Consider the following 24,813-nt stretch of genomic DNA (forward strand, 5'->3'; position numbering starts at 1 on the left):
TCTCGAAGAGGAGGTTATTCACCTTGGCTGTAACTGACATTCTTCGAGATGAGCATCCCTGAGGCTGCTCCATTACCCTTCCTTACTCCCCTCTACTTTGGACCCAAAAAACCCACGAGGTTTTTCACCAGGCTGGGTTCCAGATAGAGAGGGAACTGAAGGGAGGGTGGCCATGCATGTGCAATGGTGCTGGGGGGAGCCATGAGCTTTACATGTTGCGCATGCGTGGCCCCCATGCACTGCTATGAAGAATCCGCTCTGCAGTTCTGGAACGCACCTACTGTGGAGCACCCTCAGAGACGCTCATCTCGAAGAATGTCCGTTACAGCGAAGGTGAGTAACCTCCTTGTCTGGGGGCACAGTAGAGAGCTCCAGCTCTGGTAATAGGGAGTTGACCCAGTAATAGAGGAGCTGGTGCTAGAGTCCAGCGGTAGTGTGTCCAGAGCCCAAGCCTGGGGGCAGCAGGGACGGGGCAGGCTAGAAGCAGCGGGCAGTACGGAGGGGATGGGGGCTGGAAGGCCAATGACAGGAGACCTCCGCTGGTCCAGCAAATCCCCTTGTTCGGGACTGGTCAGGTTCTGAGGGTGCCGGGTTAGGGAGGTCCAGTCTGTACAGTGGTGGGGAACCTCAGATGTAGCCCCTGAGGCTTGCCTGGATCTGGTCCCTGAGGCTCATTTTCTCCCCCTGCCAGCATTGAGAAGCCCATGCTAGCACTCTATCCCCCTCCCCTGTTGCCTCACTGTGGGACAGGAGCACACAGTATCTATTAGACTGGCTCCTTCCTCCCCCCAACTCAGGAATGCGAGGGGAATGTGGTAAGTGTCTTTCTCCTTCTCAGTCAGGGGCCACATCAGCAAGGGTAGGTTTTTTTGTGTTTGTGGGATTTTTCTTTTTTTTGTTTTGTTTTTGTTTCTGTTTTGTGCGGCTTGTGATTTTTCTGTAGGTCAATGGCCCCTGACCCAAAAAAGTTTTCCTACCCCAGTAGTTGTTGCTAGTTTAACATGCGTCTTGCCAATCAACTTAACACCTGCTTACTAATTTGTCCTTAAAACCTGGTAAAATCCGGGCCAATGTGCTTGAATGCTTTCACTGTTGAGCGATAATGTAATATTTGATCCCTCAGATCCTTGCAAGTTACACTAACTGGGGGCGTTGTACAGTTGTTTTGGGGGTATTTTTTCTTTGAATTCATAATAAATTATCAGGAAGAAAGCTGTCAGTGATGTAGTTAGAACATTAGTTGATGCATTTTTTAGCAAACAAGATATTCTTCTAAAGCAGTGTTTCCCAAAATGGTATGCGAAACCACTTTGAGAAACATGCTAACTGGCTGCGTCGGTTTGTTTACTTGCAGCTCTGTAGCCACAATGCTGGTGCGACTCCCATTGGCTCCAGTTCACCGTTTGCAGCCAAGGGGAGCTGTGAGCAGCCTGGGCCATGCCACTTCCGTTTCCTACAGCTCCCCTTGGCTGCAAATGGCAAACCAGAGCCAATGGGAGCCGCGAGGTTCTGTGATGGCGGTGCTGGTAAATAAACAAACCAGCATGGCTAGTTAGTGGTCTGTGAAACCACTTTGAGAAACACTGCTGTGGAATCATAGAATCCTAGGGCTGGAAGAGGCCTTAGGAGGTCATTGAATCCAGCTCCCTGCCCAAAGCAGGACCAACCCCAACTGAATCATCCCAGCCAGTGCTTTGTCATGCTGGGACTTAATAACTTCTAGAAATGGAGATTCTACAACCTCCCTAGGTAATCCATTCTAGTATTTCACCACCCTCCTAGTGAAAAAGTTTTTCCTAATATCCAACCTAGACCTCCCCCATTGTAACTTGAGATCATTGCTCCTTGCTCTGCCATTCGTCACTACTGAGAACAGCCTCCCTCCATCCTCTTTGGAGCCTTCCTTCAGGAAGTTTAAATCTGCTATCAGGTCCCCCCTCACTCTTCTCTTCTGCAAGCTATATAATCTCCGATCCCTCAGCCTCTCCTCATAGGTCATGTGCTCCAGCTCCCTAATCATTTTGGTTGCCCTCTTCTGGACCCTCTCCAATGTGTCCACATCCTTTCTATAGTGGGGAGAGGAAGGGGAGCGAGGGCCCAGGACTGGACTCAATACTCCAGATGTGGCCTCACCAGTGCTGAATAAAGGGGAATAATAACTTCTTCTTCGGGTAGTCCCCGTGGGTGCTCCACGTCTGGTGTCGGGCTGGTCCCGGCGCCGCGAATCGGAGCTTGCCCTAGCTGTAGCCGACCGGGTCGCGCATGCGCGAGCAGCGTTCGCGCCTTTGAACAGCCGCGCGCGACCCGGTCTCCGCCAGTTCCTCTCATCCGCCCCTGGTCGCGGACGGGGCTCCAACTTGTCTTCTCCCTACCTCAGGAAAAATTAAAGAAATACTGTAAAATAACATCGGCATTTAACTATAGAAGGGAAACTAATTAACAACGGCGTAATTAACTTTAAAACCGGCGGCTTAAGCCGCGGCTCCGGTCACTTTCTCCGCGGCTCTAGCCCTACCGGCTTATTTAAAAAAAAAAAAAAAAAAAAAAGAAAGAGATATAGATAAACAAATAGTAATGGACACGTAGGGGTTCACAAAATATACAAATAAGGAAACGGGAACAGAAATTCTGTCAGGGAGAGGAGCGCCAGGCAAGCCCTCTCAGCCTTTCAAAATGCCGGGCTCCCCCGGTTTCAAGAAATGCTCGGTATGCAGGGACTCTATGCCGCTCTCGGACGGCCACTCTGCCTGCGTTCGCTGTCTCGGGGAGGCACATATTCCCCAAAAGTGTGGGCACTGTGCCAAGCTCACTTCCAGAGCTCGTAAGGAGCGCGAAAGGCGCCTGAAGGAAATTTTATTTGATAAGGCATTGATGCCTTCTGCTACGGCAGGATCCTCTGCCTCAGACCCCACTCTGGAGAAGCGGAGGGCTCCTTCCCCGAATTCACCTTCCCCGAGTAGGAAGAGAGCCTCTCCAGCAAAGTCCCTGCCAATAGCCCCACAACCGCGGGGCAGCGCAGGAGGAAAGCCGGGTGCCTCTGGTTCCAGGGCAGCCCGTGCACCGGCAGGAAAAAAGCCGCCCGGCACATCAAAGCCGCGGCCGCAGCCGGCACCGCAGGAGTCCCTTAAAGGGCCAGCTCCGTCGGCACCCACGCTCCCGGTGCCGATCACTCCAGCCTCCTCACGCAGCTCTCCTCGCAGGGAGCTGTCCTCAGCACCGTGCGCACCGGCGGTGCAGCCTATGGAAATGCCTGCCTCACGTTCTACTGAGCCTGTGACCCTGCAGCCCTCCTCTCAGGAGCAGCTTCCACCTCAGATCTCTATGGCCACATCCAAGCCAGGTGCTCAGGTGGTCTCGCTCTCACCCTCTCCGGAAGCATCTCCTCACCTTCCTTCTCAAGCTGATCATGCTCTGGGTCATAGGAAGCATTACAGTCGTAGTGTGTCTTCTCACCATCACCATAGGGACCGTAGTTGTTCGCATCACAGATGCTCTAGGTCTCGGTCCCCTTCCAGACACTCCACGTACTCATCACAGCATTCGTACTATGACAGGCATGGCAGCGCTAGATCTTCTAAACACTCGTCACCTGCGCACTCTGCTCGGCATGGTTCACATTATCATAGCCGCTACTGTGACGAATTTTCGCGCTGTAGTCGGTCACGATCTCGCTGTAGGTCACCATGCTCCTGTCGCTCAATAAGTCCAGGTTCCACACATTCTAGACGCCAGGGACAGCCTTCCCGGAGATCCGTGAGGCCCCCACGATCCCCGACCCCTAGGTCGCAACTATCAGACCTGGAGGAGGGGCAACTTTCTGAGTCAGAACCAGACAAGTCTCCTAATGCTAATTCTTCAATATCTTCGGCTGTTAAAGCCATAACTCCGAACGAATCGTCACTCCCTGATGATCTAAAAGAGTTCCAGGATCTGTTTCGCCGGGTAGCACAATCGCAAGAGGTACAGATTACTGAGACCGAAGGGAAACAGCATAAGTTGTTCAAGAATTTACATCCGAAACAACAGAGAAGGATCGCCCTACCAATAGATGAAGCCATTATGGAGGTGGCCGAGGATATCTGGCAAACGCCAACCTCAGTGCCACCTACTAATAAAAGAGTGGACAAAAAGTATTTTGTACCATCAAAAGGATTGGACTTTCTTTTCAACCACCCACAGCCTAATTCGTTGATCGTAGATGCTGTCCGCCATAAGGCAAAGACTCCGCATTTTAAAAATTCACTTCTGGATAAGGACTCTAAGAAACTGGATTCATTTGGGCGTAAAGTTTATTCTTCCTCAACCCTACTTCTTCTCATCGCTAACTATGCTGCGCTCCTCTCAAATCATAATTTTGATAACTATTCCAAGCTTCCTGAACTTATGCAACATCTTCCGGACAGTAAGAAACATCTTCTGAAAGCTGTAGTTCAAGAGGGATTCGCGGCGTGCAGAACATCCCTACAAATCGCTGTTGATGTAGCGGACACCGCGGCCCGGGCCATGGCTTCAGGCATTGCTATGCGTAGGGCCTCATGGCTACTGTCAGCGGGAGCTCCTAGGGAGTTGCAGACCAAGGTTGAGGACATGCCCTTCGATAAGCAAAAGCTATTTGCCTCCTCAACCGCCGAAATTTTACACTCGGGGAAGGACTCACGTACTACCCTCAGAACTCTGGGTATGTACACGCCACCTTTCAGACAGAGGAGATATTATCCATTCCAAAGAAGGTATGACTATCCCTCGTTTAGGCAACAGCAGCGTGTACCTGTGCAACCCAAATTTCGACAGCGCCCGCAGCGCAAACGACAACAACAACAAAATCGTCCATCAACCAGACCTGCGCCTAGGCAGCAGGTTTGACTCGCATGCAGAGGACGCGAACATGCCTCCAGTGGTCAGTATACAGAAGCGTGTTTCCATCACATTCAACCACCGGCTGAAGCCCTACATACATCAATGGGCCAGCATTACATCGGACCGCTGGGTCAGAGAAGTAATAACAAAGGGCCTCTCCATCCCATTCCGTTTGCTTCCCCCCACCACCCCCCCCCACCTTAGCTCTAATTCGGAACCCGTCCCACGAGACCATTCTTCGGGAAGAAATCCTCCACCTTTTAAACATAGGTGCCATAGAGCGAGTCCCAAAGGAGTTTCGCGGGAAAGGGTTTTACTCCAGGTACTTCCTGGTCACCAAGAAATCAGGCGGGTGGAGGCCAATCCTCGACCTAAGAGGTCTAAATCGCTTCATCCGCAAACAGCGCTTCAAAATGACCACGCTGGTCAAGATCATGCCAGCACTAAACAAAGGAGACTGGTTCGTAGTCCTAGATCTACAGGATGCTTATTTCCACATTTCGATCCACGTGGCACACAGGCGTTTTCTCCGCTTTGTGGTAGGAAACGATCACTTCCAGTTCAAAGTACTCCCGTTCGGCCTTATATCAGCACCGAGGGTGTTCTCCAAGACACTAGCGGTGGTAGCGGCCCATCTACGCAGAATAGGAGTCGCAATTTTTCCTTACCTGGACGATTGTCTGATCAAGGGGCGCACCCACGCAGAGACCTCCCACATGGTGAGGGTCACTCTAGCTCTGTTCAAATCCCTCGGCCTTGTGGTAAACATGGAAAAATCCCGACTGCAGCCGGCGCAGACCCTTACTTTCATAGGAGCACGGCTAAACTCTCTCGAGGAAAGAGTACATTTGCCGGTAGAGCGCTTCCAGGTCATAAGGGACCTAGTGACAACGGTTTTGCAGTCTCCTATGCTACCAGTCCGTGTATACCTGCAGCTCCTCGGTCATATGGCGGCTACCACAATCATCGTGCGGCACGCAAGACTAAATTTGAGGTGCCTGCAACACTGGCTGGCCACTGTGTACAATCCTGCCAGGCACAGCGTTCGCAAAACGGTGGTGATACCCGTGCAGGTCAAGCAGTCACTACACTGGTGGACCGACCCCAGCAACATGCTAGTAGGGGTTCCGTTTCACGCTACGCAACCAGCAAGAGAGATAACCACGGACGCGTCTCTCCTGGGTTGGGGCGCCCACATGGGTACCCAAAAGGCGCAAGGTCGCTGGTCCCCAGCCGAGATGTTGTTGCACATCAACCTCCTCGAGCTGCGGGCAATATTTCATGCATGCAGGCGGTTCAAACAGCACATAAAAGGCACAACCACAAGGATTCTCACAGACAACATCGTAGCGATGTACTATGTGAACAGACAAGGCGGTGCTCGCTCCAGATCCCTTTGTGCAGAGGCAGTTCGACTGTGGAAATGGTGCATTCGGAACGACATTTCTCTCGTCGCTGCATACTTACCCGGTGCACAAAACACTATCGCAGATGCACTAAGCAGACATTTTTATCAGGACCACGAGTGGGAAATTCGTATGGATGTCCTCATGCCCCTTTTTCACAGCTGGGGTCATCCGGACATAGACCTCTTTGCCACAAGGACCAACGCGAAATGCAGAGCTTACTGCTCCAGAGCGGGTCTGGGCATACACTCTCTGGGAGATGCGTTTCTCCTTCACTGGGGAATGTCACGGTTATATGCATTCCCTCCTGTTGTGCTCATTCCCAGGGTGCTAGAGAAGGCCATAATGGACAGCGCACGAGTGCTGCTCATAGCCCCGGCTTGGCCCAGACAACCATGGTATTCGACCCTCCTGCAGCTCTCGACTCGGATACCTTACCGATTCTCTCACCTACCGGACCTGCTGTCGCAACAGAACGGCTCCCTTCTCCATCCGAGGCTGGACACCCTTCACCTAACAGCATGGATGATAGATGGTTCAGCTCATCAGAGATGCGTTGTTCGGACCAAGTAAAGCGCATCTTGCTGTATAGCAGGAAAGAATCGACTAGAAAGACCTATCTTTCAAAATGGTCGAGATTCACTCGTTGGTGCGCTCCTAAAGATCTCGATCCCTTTCTTTCACCACTGAATATCATATTGGACTATATTCTCCAGCTGCAGACGGATGGCTTATCTATATCATCACTTCGAGTTCATGCAGCGGCGATTGCGGCCTTCCACATGCCCATCGAGGGGAAATCAGTTTTTTCCCATCCTATGGTGGCGAGATTCTTTAAAGGCCTAGTTAACCTCAATCCACCGGTTAGGCCCCCGCCTCCTGAGTGGAGTCTTGACTTGGTCCTCGATGTTCTAACAAAAACCCCGTTTGAGCCTCTAGCAACCGCTCTGCTGCACCATCTTACAATGAAAGTGCTTTTTCTCCTTGCTATAACGTCGGCACGAAGGGTGAGTGAGCTCGCAGCACTGATGGCATCGCCCCCATATACGGTTTTTTCTAAGGAGGCGGTAACATTGAGATCACACCCAGCCTTCCTACCGAAGGTCTGTACTGAGTTCCACATCAATGAGCCGATCGTTCTGCCACGCTTCTATCCAAAACCTCACACGTCGAGACAGAACGCCCTCTTGCACACTCTGGACGTCCGCAGGGCTCTAGCTTTCTATATAGATAGAACTCGTGCTTTTAGAAAAACGGACCGTCTGATGGTCTCCACCATGGGGCACTCTAAAGGTCAAGCCCTATCTGCCCAACGTATCTCGAAGATTATCGTGTCGTGTATCACTACCTGCTACAACTTGGCTAAGAAACCGCTTCTATCGCACCCTAGAGCCCATTCGACACGGGCGATGGCTACGTTAACGGCCTTCGTCAGAGGGGTACCTTTACGCGACATATGTCGTGCTGCTACATGGTCTTCCAACACGACGTTCGCAAGACATTATGCAATAGTACAGCGCCTGGCTTCCGATTCGGCCCTAGCCTCAGCAGTGTTGCCAAGCCGCGATGCTAGTGATTCCGTAGCCCACGTTTAGTGGATTACTGCTCCGGAGTCACCAGACGTGGAGCACCCACGGGGACTACCCGAAGAAGAAGAAGAGGTTACTCACCTTCGGTGCAGTAACGATGGTTCTTCGAGGTGTGTCCCCGTGGGTGCTCCTTGACCCGCCCTCCTCCCCGCTACGGAATCTTCTTTATTATCTTTTTCAGATGGCGGTGAGAGGAACTGGCGGAGACCGGGTCGCGCGCGGCTGTTCAAAGGCGCGAACGCTGCTCGCGCATGCGCGACCCGGTCGGCTACAGCTAGGGCAAGCTCCGATTCACGGCGCCGGGACCAGCCCGACACCAGACGTGGAGCACCCACGGGGACACACCTCGAAGAACCATCGTTACTGCACCGAAGGTGAGTAACCTCTTCTTCTCTAGATCTGCTGGAAATGCTCCTCCTAATGCACCCTAATATGCCATTATCCTTCTTGATTACAAGGGCACACTGTTGACTCCTATGCGGCTTCTCATCCACTGTAGTCTCTAGGTCTTGTTCTGCTGAACTGCTACTTAGCCATTCAGTCCCCAGCCTGTAACAATGCTTGGGATTCTTCTGTCCCAAGTGCAGGACTCTGCACTTGTCCTTGTTAAACCTCATCACATTTCTTTTGGCCTAATCCTCCATTTTGTCTAGGTCATTCTGGACCTTATCCTTGCCCTCCAACGTCTCTACCTCTCCCTCTAGCTTAGTGTCATCCGCAGACATGCTGAGGGTGCAATCCATCCCCTCATCTAGGTCATTAATAAAGATGTTGAACAAAACTGGCCCTCGAACTGATTCTTGGGGCACTCCACTTGAAACTGACCCCCAACGAGACATCAAGCCGTTGACCACTACCTGCTGGGCCTGACAATCTAGACAGCTTTCTATCCACCTTACAGTCCATTTATCCAATCCATACTTTCTTAACTTGCTGGCAAGAATATTGTGGGAGACCATATGAAAAGCTTTGCTAAAGTCAAGGGATATCACATCCACTGACTTCCCCATGTCCACAGATCCAGTTACCCCATCATAAAAGCTAATCAGATTGGTCAGGCGTGATTTGCCCTTTGTAAATCTATGTTGATGATTCCTGGTCACTTCCCCTCTTCTAAGTGCTTCAAGTACTGTAAAGGTCTAAAAATAAATTATTGTAATTAAAAGTACATTTTCCTTGCTTCAGAGTCAACTTGTGTGTCTGTTACCCCTTTTGACTGAGCTGTCTTTTCAAAATAATAATTTAGTATACTTAGAATATTGCTGTAATAAGGATTTTATGCATGATAGTATGTAGTAATAAATAATACTGCAGAGGTATAACATCATAGTGAAACTGACAGTTTATTATCTGCCTTGATACTGCCCAAATAAATGTGATATAAAAGCATGATAAACTTGATTGTGAGAGGTGAAAATGAATTTTTTTAGCTTATTGCGGTTGGATCACAACCTAAATAAATCTAAAAACGTCTGGTTTGTGGAAGAGTTTGTCATTAGCAGTGCCTTAAGATTTTTTTATGTCACTTCCTTGTTATCAAGGATAACAAAATTATTCAACATAGTATAACAACATGAAATTCAGCATCCATTTATTTAAATGGATTTTGAATCAGTAGGCATTAACAGAAAGTAATGAATGTACTGAGAAAGTGCCAGCCGAAAATCCAAATAAAAGAATGGTACTTTTGGTAGATTATTCCTGTAAAAGGGATGTATTCTCTATATTTAGATGCATGACATTAAATGCCGTCTTGATAACAACAGTAGATCTTTCTTCACCTCTACTTTTTATAGTTCTCTTGGAAAATTTCAGTATTTTTCCATTTTTTTTAACCGCTAATGGCTATAATTTGCAAGCCTAATACAAACAGGGCATGTCTACACAACAGGGCTAAAGCTGAAATAAGCTATGCACCTTGAGCTACGTCAATTGCATAGCTTAAGTCAATACAGCTTATTTTGGCTTTTAGCACTGTCTCCACAGCAAGAAGTCCAAGAAAGAGCATTCTTCCCCGACTTCCCTTACTTTTTGTAAAATGAGGGTTACAGGAGTCAGAGTAAGAAGTCCTCCAGCTTGACAATATTTTGACATTACATCGAAACAACTGCTTCTACTGTAGACGCGGACTAGGTTGTTATCTCCATCCCTAGAGGTATTTAAGTCCCGGCCTGACAAAGTCCTGCCTGGGTTGATTTAGTTGGGATTGGTCCTGCCTTGAGCAGGGAGTTGGACTTGATGACCTCCTGAGGTCTCTTCCAGCTCTATGATTTTGGTTGGTTATTCCAAAATAACACTTCTGTGTAGTCATAGCCACAGAGAATGGTCAGTACTATGTTATGTGGATCTTCATGGCATTCTTCTATTCGTCACTTAGCAATCTGTTGGTTTTTTTCTCAATGCACAAAGTTTTAGTACCTTAGCACTTTTTGCTGCCTTGCGTAATGTCAGAGTTCTTTGCACTACCCTTCAATTAATTACTCCTGGGGGAATTCTGTGCCAAAAGATTTTGCACACTGTATACTATGCAAAATTCAGCATATTTTTTCAGAGTAACACTGTATAATCCTGCCAGTAATTTTGGTAAATTTATTTCAAAATACTTGTCAGCAAGTATATTCGTAATACAGGAAAAAAGTCCCTCGTGAATAAGGAGTTAAAGAAATCCCTACAACAATCTAGTTTTTGTTTCTCTGCCTCTTCCTCTCCAGAAGCCAGCTGTTAGGGCACTCTCCCCACAACCCAGAGACATGCATCTCTCTGCCTCCCCCACATCCCAAGTCCCCAGAGATCCTGAGGGGGAAACAGACTGATACTGTGTCTTAGGCTTTATGGAGTATCCTGCACGATGCCTTCTTCCTTCAAGGCTAGCTGACAACTGCAGCTACTGAGAACTCAATTCCCTCTTTGTCTCCACGGGTGTGTCTTCTGTTTGTGATCTGGGCTTTGCTGGGTTCACTGGCTCCTAGTGGCAGCAAGCAGCTCTGCAGCCCATTTGAGTTGGAGGCAGGGGAAGGAAATTCTATGCACACCTTAATTTCTGCGCAAATTCTGAATTTGCTCAGTGGGGCAGAATTCCCATTAGGGATGTTAAATTTCTATTAATTAGCTAATTGAATAGTCAATGGAATTGCCTGTGGCTCTTGTACATTTCAATGGGAGAGAGGTAGAGGGGAACCCACACCAGTGGGGACTGTGTCTCTTCCTTTGAAATGTACCGTTTCCTTTGAAATGTACAAGAGCTGCTTGTGGCTCTTGTACATTTCTAAAGGAGAGGAGCAGTAGTTGGACTGGCGGGAGCGGGACTGTTTCAATCCCCACTTGCACCCGTTTCCCCGCTGCCCTCTGCCTCCCCTAACCCCTGCAGAGACCGTGCTGGGGGGAACCGGCTTTTAAGCCAGATCCCTCCAGCACTGGCTTGTGTTCCCCTTCCCGCCTCTGACAGAGGCAGCAAGTGGGGGTGGAAAGAGACTAGTTGAGTTCCTACTTAACTACCCGATAGGCATTTGTTTATTGGGTAGTCGACTAGTCGCTTACATCCCTTATTCCCATAAGAGAAAATGAATCATTTTGGTTATCCTAAGAATGCCAGAGTACTAGAATAGTGATAGAAATGTAGCCGTGTTAGTCTGGGGTAGTTGAAGCAAAATGCAGGACAATGTAGCACTTTAAAGACTAACAAGATGGTTTATTAGATGATGAGCTTTCGTGGGCCAGACCCACTTCCTCAGATCAAATAGTGGAAGAAAGTAGTCACAACCATATATACCAAAGGATACAATTAAAAAAAATGAACAAATATGAAAAGGACAAATCACATTGCAGAACAGAAGGGGGATGCGGGGGGGTGGGAAGGGGGAGGAAGGAAGGTAAGTGTCTGTGAATTGCTGATATTAAAGGTAGGGAGAGTGGGATGTTTGTGAGTTAATGGTATTACAGGTGATAATTGGGGAAACTGTCTTGGTAATGGGTGAGAAAGTTCAAAGACTTGTTAAGTCCTTGTTGGCAAGTGTCGAATTTTAACATGAATGACAGTTCAGAGGATTCCCTTTCAAGTGCAGATGTAAAAGGTCTTTGTAGCAGAATGCAGGTGGCTAAGTCATTTAGAGTACTAGAATGTGAGTATACTACAGATTTTGGCATCAAAAATTGTGTTGTCCAAGTTGGTGTATCATTTGTGCACATGCATAGATGGCTGCATGTGTTGACGCTGCTTATGCTCACCACGAATGCTTGCATTAGTGCAGTGGATCATGGATGGCTATCACAACGTACTTTGCTGTCTGACATGATGCTTTTGGGGAAATTTTCTCAGGGCACGTCTAGACTACGTGTGGCTTCCGAAAGAAGATATGCAAATTTGGCTCAAATTTGCATACCTTCTGGTTTGTTTGTTTTTTTTCCCCCGGAGGATGCTTTTCTGATATTTGGCCCATCTATCCGGGGCCAAATATCGGAAATCCCTCCTCTTTTGAAAGCTCCCTGTAAACCTCCTTTTAGGACCAAGGGGCAATGAAGTTCCTTCTGCCTCATCACTATGGGAGAAGGTTCAATTTCTGTATTTGCTAATCCTCAGAAAAGATTGAGGGTAAAGACCAATCCTGGATCTTCGGCATCTCAACATCTTTATTCAAAACATGAATTTCTGGATGGTGGTTATGCTGGCATGATTTGTTTGTCAATGTGCAGAAGGAATTTTGTGTGCCAATATGGAGGATAGATGCAACGCATCACATCCGTATTAGTGCACTGTGACATGATTGGATTCTGATATGAACATACAGATCATGGTTGCAACTACTGTTAAATGTTTGCACCAAAACTGGTACAAAATGGGCCAAGTAAGATGTCTATGAAAAACGTGTGACTTGCTGATTTTGTCTATGCTCTTCATATGCAAGTAAGATTTTTGTATTTGAAGTTGAATATTGTCTACATACTTGTGTTTCAAATGTTTGCTTCTGGGAGATATCAACAAGTTTGTGAAGAGGTAGCTAGTCAAGCGAATAACAAGACTTGACTGAGAGTGGCAATCCACATCTGAGGAACTTTGCTGTGAACGTTCAGATCAGCATGTAAGCAATGGGTGCTACCTGAAAAGGACCGAGTCCTGCATGGACAGGTGACTTGCTCATGTGACAAACTCCATCTTGGAAAATGCTTTCACACAGTGAGAACAATGGAAGAATTCCCTCCATATGGCCAGGGTATAAAGAGGGCCTTGGGGTTCCCTACATTTTTGTCCTCATTTCAGCTCATCACTTGAGCACTTTCCTGTGAACTGAGCCTGAAAGGACTGATGACCCAACCTAATAAAGGATGTTTTCCAGAAATTTATAGCAGATTATGTCATCTGCTAAAAGCCTGCACAAAGAATTTTGCATTTGGTTTATGTAATTCAATTCCTTTAACACTTTTACTCTCAACCTTTCCTTTCTTTTATTAGTAAACCTGTAGATTTTAGAGTCTAATGATGGGCACAGTGTGCTCTTTTGGATAAGATCTGAGGTTTAAATTGACCTGGCAATGTGGCTAATCTTTTGGGATGGGAAGAACCTGTTTGGATTTGATAATACTGGTTTTCATAACTTGTATAAGGAGTGATGGTTATGCTGGTTGTGCCACACACAAGCTGGAGTTTTTAAGGGGATTGCTTGTATAACTTCTTGCTAGCCATTTTGGTGACTAAAAGTGCTCTTTGGTTTGGTGTACCTTATAGTAGAGGACCTCTCCCCAGTCTTGGGTTATAGGTAGCCCTGTATTGGAGTATTTCACCTAGATTTGATTCTCGGAGTGGTGCTCCCAGAAACTTACAGCCCCTAAAGCCCTTTTCTTAATCCAGTGCTGCTACTGTGGCTGGAGTAGGAAGGGAGCTCTTTCTTCCCTAGCTGTGGAAGCTCCCTGCATATCTTGCCCCCACATATCGCTCAGTGTGATTGGCTGCTGGGCCATGTGTGCCATCTGGGGGCAGGAAGTCAGCATGATGCCCCTGTCTCCACACAATCCTCAGTGTTCCCATTGACTGAAAATCAGAGAATGGGATCTGCCTGGTGCATGCTTGAGGTTCAGGCAGTGTGCAAGGGGCCCTCCTTCAAAGGGATGCTCACTGCACAGATGCAGACACTGGTCCTAGCAGCCAGCCACTTTGAGCACCATGTGGGGTCTTGTTAGGCTGGGAGCCTGCTTAAAGGTCCCACTGGGCTGTTGGCCAGGAGCCACCTAGGTAAAGTGCCCCGGTCACAGCCTGCAGGTGGCACCCCCTTACCCTCCTGCACCTGAAGTTCTTGCCTCAGGTCACAACCCAAACCCCTGCATTCCTATCCCATGTCTAAACTGAAACTCCTGCATCCCTGCCTTAGGTCACAACCCGAAGTCTCATGCATCTCTGCCCTTGGTCACAAGTTCAACCCTGCCTACTGCACTCCCCAGATCAATGTTCCCTCTAATCTTTTCCATCCATGTGCAGAATAAATGTTTATGTGCACCGAGGCATATGTGAATGTATACCACCTGTTGATACAAAAAGCTAGCTTTGGGCACTCTGAACAGCTGGGTGGCATTTGAATTTCTCTTGAGCAATCACACAACTGTATAGCTTAAAAGGAACACTTGTCACAACCCAAATTCTCTGCACCCCCTCCTATGCCCCTCCTCTAGGTCAGGGTCCTCTCCTGCACCACAATCCCCTGTCCCAAGTCACAACCCTCTCCTTCATCGAGACTCCATTCCAAATCCCCCATCTCCTCCTGCACTTATCCTGAGCTACCTTGTGTACCCAACTCCATCCCAGACTTGGCAGCTCCTCCATTAATGTAGGCGAGTACAGCACTTGACCATTTATCAGATCCTTGGAGTGGCTCCCCCATCAAAAATTATTGCCCACCTGTGTCATAATTAGGGATGTAGGAAAGCAGTCGACTACCCGATAAGCCTGTGTCAGCGGTAGCAAGGGTGGGGGGAAGCAGGAGCCCTTTCTGCAGGGAACTGGCTTAAAAACCAGCTTCCCTCAGCACTGTCTCTGCAGTGCCACCTGCCTGACCCCTGCACTGCTGCCTCTAAGGCAGCAGCTTCGGAGGGGGAGGGCAATAGAGGTGTAGCAGACCCTGTCTGTGGGAGGTCCTAGCTCCCTGCTGGGATGCACTGTGGTCAGGGGCTGCTGGAGCCCAGCTTAGTCCCAGCTTGGGCCGGGTCCCGGAGCTACCCTTTCTATCGCTCTACAGTTTAAATGTAGTAAGAGCTGGGCCTTCACTAATTGTGTAGTCGACAGACATTTTAGTGAATTACTCACCTCTTAACATCCTTAGTCATAATTTAATGTCTTGCTCTTAAATATTTATTTCAATGCTCCCATTAGAAAACACCTCAAGTTTTCCTTCCACAGGGACTTCTTCTATTGTTTAAAATAACTTTTCCTTTAAAGAGGAGCTTAAACTTAAATGGAAAATAGTTTGTTTTGAAACAGTTTACAGGGCATTCCTGCTATACATCTAAGATATGTTCCAAAAAAATGGACTTATAGCAAAATGCCATAAAGCAGGGAATTCCCGTGGCTGACTTTTATTTGTATAACTTTTTTTTTTGGTGCGATATAAGAGCAGGGAATGGGAAGACTTCTAATGCAACAGTTCTTACAAGTGTCAGTGACGTTAGTGAGGAACCGATGTATACTGGGGTAATGTATAGCTTGTGTATCTCGTATTTTTCTGGCCCAAAGCTTTATTTTTTTTATATTTTATTAATAAATATTTCTAGGAAAACAAGCTTTCATTTTTTTCTCAATTTCCCCCCTGCTTTTGCTGTTTCATCTTTATGTGGAGTTACCAGTTTGTTGTTCTCACTCTCCTGTACTCAGCAAGCAATTCATTAAATGAGGGCAAGATTTCAACTGTAATAGGCAATAAATAGGAGTGGATGAAATTTTCAAAATAGCGAAAAATCTCCTTAAAGATAAAACAAAAGGGAAGAGAGCTATAGAGATTGTGACTGAATTGAGATAAATTAATTTTTTCTGATAGGACACTTTTCAAAGTGTTCTATGAGATGAAAGCAGTTCTTCTTCTTTGAGTAGTGTCCCAGGCGGTGCTCCACTGTAGGTGTTGGGCTTGTCCTAGCACTGCAGCTTGGAGATTTGTCAGCGGTGGTCTGCCAAATTGCACATGCATGTCATGCACCTCGTGCCACTTCTTAGAGTGCACGGTCCAGTTCCTCCTAACCATCCTCAGTCACAGACACAGTGAGCGCTCTCTCATCTGATCCTGTCAGAAATTAAATAGTTGTTAATCGTTAGTTAGTTAGTTGTAGTGTTGATAGTCTTAGTGTGGCTAGTCATAGCAGTAGCTTTATAGCTGTTTAAAAAAAAAAAAAGAAGAAAGGATACATGTACGTTGCAATACTGTGCATTTAACTAAGAGAAAAGAGATAGAACCATGCCAGGATCACTTAGTTTTAAAAAAATGTGACACTTGCTGGAATCTTATGCCCTCTTTGGGATGGGCACTCCCGCTGCATTAGGTGCCTAGGTGACGGGCATACCCTGCAAAAATGCCCTCAGTGCTCCAAGTTAACAGCACGAGCAAGAAGAGACAAGGAGATGAGGCTTAAAATGCTTTTATTTAATAAGGCATTGCAGCCTTCACAGATGGAGCTCTCCCCGCCCATATTGGACTCTCTTAGAGCTGACAAGCGCCTAGCTGTCTTGCCAGGGCCTTGTACTTTCATGAAAAAGAGGCCCTCTCCAAATTGCTTGTTGCTGCCGACCTGTGTTAGTGTCGGAGATAAGCTGAGCACTTCCGGGATGGCTTCTACTCGCTGTCCAGAGAAAGAGAAATCAAGCCATAGCACGTCTGCACCAAGGCTGAGTCTACCCCGAGAGTTGACACCAGCAGCACCAGCGTCATTTGCAGCACCACTACCAACCCCAGGGCTGGATTTGGCTTCTACAGTTGCAGCGGCACTGCTGGTGTAGTCAGCATGAGCAACACTGCTGACACAGCAAACACCGACACTGCAGTCGGCACCGACTAACCTTATGTGCCACCTGCAGCCCAGTCAGCATTAGTTCAGTCCTCGGCACTGGCTAAGGCCAACCATAAATCCCGCAGGGTCATGATTCCTTTCCCCCAGTCTGGAGCATGTCTCATTTTCTCCTGAGCCTCATTTCCCTTCACCAGCTTCATCAGCTCCACCTGCCGACCCGCCACTGCATCGTACGATGATCAAATACTGGAGCTTGTTGGGGCGCAGTTCTTTCACCCCGTTATTACTATTGGAACTGGCACACATCTTTATCTCCCGTGCTGGCAAGACAAAGATCCAGGTCATCTAGATTGCCTACACTCTCCGTTTATACTTGCTACCATGATGACTATAGGAGCATGTACTCGGCCAGGCATTCCTCACCTGCCAGATGTCACTAGTCATCACCATGGTCACACCTATTATGAATACCGTTGCCCTACACATCACTCCTTCTCACGGCATCATTCCCACTGTTGGTCACCTTGCGGCTACCGATCACATCCCAGGTGTGGCCATACTAATTCGCCCACCCCTGCCGACAAGAGACCTCTCACTCCTACTCAAACCACATCCCAGGCACTTCAACGTTCTGAGCCTGAGGAGGATCAACTCTCTGACCAAGAGCAACCACAGGGGGTTTCTCTGATGGATCCATCCTCATTTTTTCCCAACAAGGCGGTATTTCTGGGAGACTCATTACTAAGAGATGACCTTCGACAATTTCAGGATATTTTCAAGAAGGTTGCCAACAGTCAGGAAGTCCAGCTGATGGATGTAAAGGAAAAGCAGTACCATCTTTTAAAAAAATGTGCAGCCCTTTCGGAAATCCAAAGTCACTTTGCTTCTTGATGAGGCTATTTTAGAAGTGATGGACGACATTTTATAAACACCTGTTTCTGCTCTTGGGGCCAACAAAAGGGCAGATAAGAAATACTTCATCCCCTCTAAAGGGTTGGACTCTTCATTCACACATCTGCAACCTAACTCCATTGTGAGTGATGCTGCGCAACATAGGACCAAGGCCCCACAATATAAGAATAGTACCAACAACAAGGACAGTAAATGGTTGGACCTTTTCGGCAGAAAAGTTTGTCAGCTGCTCTGACCTTGACAATGTCCAACTGTGCGGCTCTCCTGGCAAATCATAACTTTGATAAGTATACAAAGCTAACCACACTTATAGAGTACCTCCAGGATAGCAAATGCCAGATTCTAAAATCTGTCATACAGGAGGGATACACCGCTTCCCATATGGCTCTGCAGATTGCATTCGACATCACCGACATGGCTGCACTATCCACTGCAACCTCAGTGGTAATGTACAGAGTCTCATGGCTTCAGTCCACAAGAGTACCCAAAGAATTACAATCAAAGGTGGAAGACGAAAGCTTTGATAGACAAAAGCTATCAGTGGGTCCTCTAGCTAGTAATATCTGATTCTCTTCACTTTGCTCCCTCTTTAGGGACCCTCCTCATGAAACTCTTCTGAGGCAAGAGGTCCTGCACCCCCTCACCACCTGAGCAGTAGCTGAAGAGTTCAGGGGCAAGGGATTTTATTCCCATTATTTTCTTACCCAGAAAAAGTCAGGTGGGTGGTGGATGGAGGCCAATCTTAGACCTATGCCATCTCAACTGACATCTTCACAAACAGAGATTCAGGATGGCGACCTTAGCATCTATTATTCTAGTGCTCGACAGCGAGGATTGATTTGAGTCCCTTGATCTGCAGGATGCCTACTTTCATGTCACAATCTATCCGGCGCACAGGCATTTCCTAAGATTTGTCGTTGGAGCCGAGCACTTCCAATACAGAGTTTTAACCTTCAGTCTGTGTTCAGCACCCAGAGTCTTTTCGAAGGCACCTGTGGTCGTAGCGGCCCACCTCCGTCGAGCTAGGATCATTATCTTCCCTTATCTCGATGACTGTCTGATCAAAGGGCCATCCTTTGATGATGCACTGCAGTCTACCAACACGACGAGGGCAGTCTTTGAAGCTCTTGGCCTTATAATCCATTTCCCAAAATTGTCGATGACACCACAGCAATCTTTGGAATTAATCTGCACATGCCTAGACTCATCTACTGCCTGAGCTTACCTGCCATTAAAAAGATTTCAGGTTATCCAGGATCTTGTACAGGTCCTCTACACTAGCCCCACAATTTCCGTACTTACCTGCCTACAACTCATGGGGCACATGGCAGCTACCACATATGTCATAGCACAGTGGTCCCCAACCTTTTGGAGCTGCTGGGAGCGGGACTGGGCACCCAGTGAGTGGGCAGCTGGGGGCGGGGCTGGGCACCCGGTGCCACCCATGCGCCCGGTGCTGGTGTCACCCATGCGCTGCACTCCTGGGACTGGCGCTACTCCTGTGCCACACGCCCAGGGGTGGGACTGCCCATGCTCTGCATGCCCGGGGCCGGCACCGCTCCTGGGCCACGCGCCGCTTCTGTGCTGCGTGTCCGGGGCTGGGGCTGCCCGTGCGCCTGGGGCCGGGGCTGGCCCCGATCACTCGGCGGGCGCCATGGCGCCTGCAGGCACCACGTTGGGGACCACTGTTGTAGCGCATGTCAGGTTTCACTTTTGGTGCCTGGAGCACTGGATAGACTTGGTCTATGTTCCTGGCTAACACTACGTTCAAAGGAGAATGGCAGTACCAGTAAAAGTGGTGAAATCTTTGAGTTGGTGGACCTACCCTGCCAACATGTTAGGCGGTGTGCCTTTCCACCAACCTCTATTCATGAAGCAAATTACAGCCAAAGCATCTTTGGTAGGGTGGGGGACACACCTTCATGGCCATCATGTTCAGAGCTGCTGGTCCATATAACAAACCTCCCACCATAGCAACCCCCTAGAATTGAGAACAGTTTTCAGTGCATGCAAGCACTCTGTCACTCTCATCCAAGGCCACACCATCAAGGTGCTTACCGACAATATGACTACAGTTTTCTGCATAAACCATCAGGGAGGCTGTCAGCCTGTGGCTGGGGTAGCGAGTGGTCTGTGAGCCCTAGTACACCCGAGTCTTTGACTGCTAGGACGAAGGTCCCTTTGCAGCAGGCATACAGGGAGGCTGATGGGCACCCCAAGAGTCTGCTCTGTGGAGGCGACATGACTCGACACTTAGCTCTTACTGCATTTACCCCTGACCGGCTATGATTCTTTTAATTGTGTCTGGTTCTGTTACAGCAACAGGAGGAGTCAGGTTAAAGCTTAAACAGTTACAGGTTTATTTAGGGAAACTTATAATCATACGGTTACAATGGCTATTGCTTTACTTATTAACTGCTAGCAAATACAGGTCTTAAGTAGTTACAAAGGAAGGAGGGAAAAGAAAACACACCAAAATAATGGTACCAAAATGACAACTTAGCCTTATAGAGCTCTAATGCTATACATGCACAATGACAAAAGAAAAGGACACATACAGGTACAATTTTTACCCCTTCTGCGTCTCTTGATTCCAGCGTGTCAGGCTAGGATCGGTCACTCAATTCCTCGGAAAGATGAATACGAGGCTGGGCATCCCCATGTGGATCTCGGGAGTCAATCACATAGCTCGACCATCCCGGGATGGTTTTGTGATCGTATCAATATCGGTGTTAGCTAAGGGAAGTTTCTGCAGCCTCTTGGTCAGTGACTGGCTTGATCACCCTTTTATCTATTGTGACAGAGCAGGGGTGATACAGCAGATTAAAGAGCTTGATGGAAGGGGAAAGAGGCAGAGAGAGTCAGCAATCCTAGCTAAATAGGGGCAGCTGAGACAGGGTGGCTGCAAAATCAATTAAGGCCCAGGTGAAACCTATTGAGGCTGCCTGGAGGCCTATTTAAGTACCCTCACTGTGGGTGAGGAGAGAGAGAGTTGGGAAGGAGTTTGGAGAGTTGTGAGAGTGTGGAGAGAGCTGAGAAGGAGTTGGGAGAGTTGTGAGAGTGTGGAGCAAATTGAGAAGGAGTTTGGAGAACTGTGGAGGAGGAGTTTGGAGAGAGAGAGACTCCGGAGGAGTCAAGAGAACCGCATCGACCTTGTTAAGACTACAGGGAGACAACAAAACTCAAACCAAGGCGAGTAAGCCATATTACTGTGACTTCTAGACTGTGGGACAGTGGGCTGAACAGGGGTCAGGGGCCCAAGAGTGGGACTGACCCTGCTACACTATGTTTACAGTTATCCAGGGTCACGATGAGCCAGCATATCCGAGCCTTCTGTCAAGGCATCAAATACTATGCTGATTTATTGCTGTCTGTGTCCTGTGTGCTCCGAGGCACCTCAGAGGGGCAAGCAAGATGGATGTGACGGGGGGGCTGTCAGCCGATGGTCAGGGCAGTGTGTGCGTGTGTGTTACACCCAAGTCTTCAACTCCTGAGACGCAAGGTCTCGTCGCAGTGGGCAGCCTAGGAGGCTGGAGGGCGCCCCGAAAAAGAGTTTAACATCTGTGACTTTACTGCTAGGACCGAGGTCCCGTCGCAGAGGGCAGCCAACAGGCTCTCAGACGCTCCGAGTTTATAGGAAGAGCTTATTACACCTCAGATTTTAGCTGCTAGGATACAGGACCCCTTCACAGCGGGCAGTCCAGGAAAGACTCTGAGATGCCCCAATGGATCTGTCACCTGGGAGTGACACAATCCAAAACGCCCAAGCTCTTCCTACACCTGTCCCTTATGACCGGCTGAAGTTCTTTTAAGTTGTGCTTTGTTCTGTTACAGCAACTGAAGGAGTCAGGTTAAAGCTTAAACAGTTACTATTTTATTGTTACAAGGTAAACTTAGCTGTTAAATGCTACTACTGTGTTACAGATAACACAGCCACTACAAAGGACAGGACAGAAATTACACTAATAAGTCACTTACAGGTACCATGAAACCCTTTTGGTTCTCTGAGCTCTTATTAAATGCATGCAAAATAGACACCTAGCAAGTATATATTCTCACCCCTGCGTTCCAGACTTGGCGTGGCCAGCGTCTTTCTCTCAATCCCTCGGGAAGAAGTAGGGCGAGGTTGGGCATCCCACAGACCTCGGGAGACAATCAATACCTGCCAGCAGGTGTAGATGATTGGAGCTCAAATGGGGTGGGCTACTGAACCCCTCTTTATACCCCTTGGGTCACGTAGGCTTCTTCCTGGTCTCAAGTGGCCAATTAGGAAAAATGGCTTTGAACACCAAGTTTCCCACGAAGGGTGCAAAGCATAATTCACACCTGGGAAAATGCAGACAATGGGCACCTCTGGTATGTGATGGGCGAAGATTCCTCTCCTGGGACAGTGCAGGCGTGTCAATTACTGGTACTAGCCATCAGGACGGTGGGAGGCCCCGAGTCATCAGCTAGCCCATTTACTGTCTGGTTTCTGTTTATGGTAGAGTCAGGGACAGGCAGCACACCTGCGTTCCCAGGGCATCAAAGGCTGACTGCCTTTCTCTTGCTCTCTGGGGGGGGGGCGCGGAAACCAAGATGGGGTTCATGTCTGGCTACAGGGGCTCTGTCTGGTTACAGAGGCGCTCGATCGCATTTCCCTCTGTGCAGAGACAAGATGCCTGTGGAAGTGGTGCATCCATCACGATAGAATGATTCTAGCACCGTACCTACCTGGCAAAGACAACACCGACGCACTCAGCAGGTACTTTGTCACGAACCACGAGTGGGAGCTAAATCATCGGTTGCTACAAGACATCTTCCACGTCTGGGGCTTCCTGACCATAGACCTATTTGCCACACATCGAAATGTGAAATACAGGTCTTACTGCTCTGGAGCAGGCATAGGACTGAGATCCTTGGGAGATGTTTTTCTCCTCAACTGGAGCGTTCAGTTGCTTTATGCCTTTCCTCTGACTTCCCTGATACTGAGAACTTTAGAAAAGGTCACCAGGGACAATGCAACAGTAATCCTTATAGCCTCCTTTTGGCCGCATCAGACATTGCTCCCTTACCTTTTTCGCATGTCTTCTCTCCCACTCTATCACCTACTCAGACACCATAACCTGTTGACTCAGGAACAGGGAACCCTAGTGTACACTCAACCTGATCACCTTCGTCTCTCAGCATGGCTCCTGGTTGGTTCTAAGATGCGGAAATGATCTGTTCCCTGGATGTTAAACATGTCCTGCTCCAAAGTAGAAGACCCAGCACTCGGACCACTTACCTGCATAAGTGACATAAGTTTTGTTCAACAAAACAGTCTAGATCCAACCTCTGCCCCCATCCATCGCATTCTCAACTACATCCTGCATTTAAAACGTACTAGTCTAGTGCTGTCATCTCTCAAGGTTCACCTTGCTGTGATCACTGTCTTCCAACACCCAGTGGAGGGCTATTCGGTGTTTGCTTAATCCATCATTAGAAGGTTCATGAAAGTGATGGCTAATCTCTACCTGCCACATAGAGAGCTGCCTCAACCATGGAACTTAGAGCTAGTCCTGAATGCCCGAACATGACCCCCCCCCCTTCAAGCCAATCTGGGACAAGCTTGACACCTATAGTGGAGCACCCATGGGGACACACATCTCAAAGAACCATCGTTACTGCACCAAGGTGAGTAACTTCCTGTTTAATGGTGCATGGATAACGGATACATTTTCTGGTTGTACTTATGATCTCAGTCATCTTGGTGTCTGAGCTTGACAGACATTAATGAATTGATCCTTCAGTCCCTGGGAGGCAGAGAAATAATATTACCCCCCTGTTGCAAATAGGGATTTGAGATGGAAGGAGATGGAATGATTTTGCCCAAAGTTTTGGAGAAAGTTTGTGGCAAATATAAAAATTGAGTCCAGGTTTCCTGAGTCTCTTTCCAGTCCAATTTTGTTCCACAAAGCACCCTTAATTTCTTAGTTATACAGTAGTTTAAAGTCTATATTATTCTAAGGTGCTAATACAGGGTGGCCTCACTCACCCAAAATCCTATGTGTTTTTCCTCCCTATAAACTTAGTTCTCTATAAAGGTGTAATACTCAGAAGAGATAAGAATGGCAGCTTCAGAAAGGCGTTTTCTTCTTTAGATGGAATCCAAAAGCTAATTTTTACCATTTTTTATTTGTTAATTTGAGCATTTTATAAACTGTTCTTGAAAGTTAGATCGATCATTCCCCCATTTCCCAGAAAAGATAGTGCTGAATTTGTCTCTCATAAATACTATAAACATCATTATTTTTGCAAACTATACAACAGAAGATTTATTAGTAGCATATTGTAAAGTTATTATAAATATAATTAAATCTAAGCTGCAGTTGTCAAAAGAAAACCTGAAACATTGTGTGATACTTGGTTCTTTTTATATTTGTTAGTACTTGGTAATTTATAATCATTAATTGTTTTTGATCAAATCTGTGGATCTTGTATTCATATGTACCAGAGAATGGATTTGGGATCCATGTATTATGTTTTATCTTGCATTCACTGATGCTTTAAAAAAATCCAGGCTCTCTAAGTTAACCACTATCTCATGGCAAAAACCGACAAAAAACACTGTAGAAGTCACTATTTCCTGTTATCAAATTCAATAGGGCCTTTCACAAGAAAGGGCCTTTAAAGTACTATAGAAGTTTGCTGTTGAAGAATATAAATAAAACCTATTGTCATGCCTACCTATTTCTCTATCAATCAAATATTGTCGTGTATATATATTGTACAACATTCAATGTGTGGGAGGTAGTGCTGGTTTTAATGGTTAAAGGACTGGGAATTAAATTTTAGTTCTTTTCCTGTGTGTGTCTCAGATTTGATGTTTGATACTGTGATTGGACAAGACACCCTTATCAGCTTTGCATGATGGGGGGAAAAACCCAGGGGACAAATCAGATATTTCAAAGCAAAAGACATGTAAATATTATAATTACATTCCTGCATCTGGATCTTCCTACTTGCAATAAATTAGTAGAGGTAGAGAGGGTGAGTGAGTAGCTAGCTAACTCCATTTACTAATGGTAACTGCAAAGTACATTTTGAAGACC

General features: G+C 47.4%; 1 protein-coding gene across 8 annotated transcripts in view; it reads left to right on the forward strand.

Moving 5' to 3' along the window:
* The window catches only part of CEP128 (centrosomal protein 128), a 393,105-nt gene that overhangs the window by 22,467 nt on the left and 345,825 nt on the right, over nt 1–24,813 (forward strand). The gene's annotated exons all lie outside the window — the stretch shown is intronic.

The sequence above is a fragment of the Pelodiscus sinensis genome, chromosome 5, assembly GCF_052426305.1.
Source record: "Pelodiscus sinensis isolate ZL-2025 chromosome 5, ASM5242630v1, whole genome shotgun sequence".
In the NCBI taxonomy this organism is placed as follows: Eukaryota; Metazoa; Chordata; order Testudines; family Trionychidae; genus Pelodiscus; species Pelodiscus sinensis.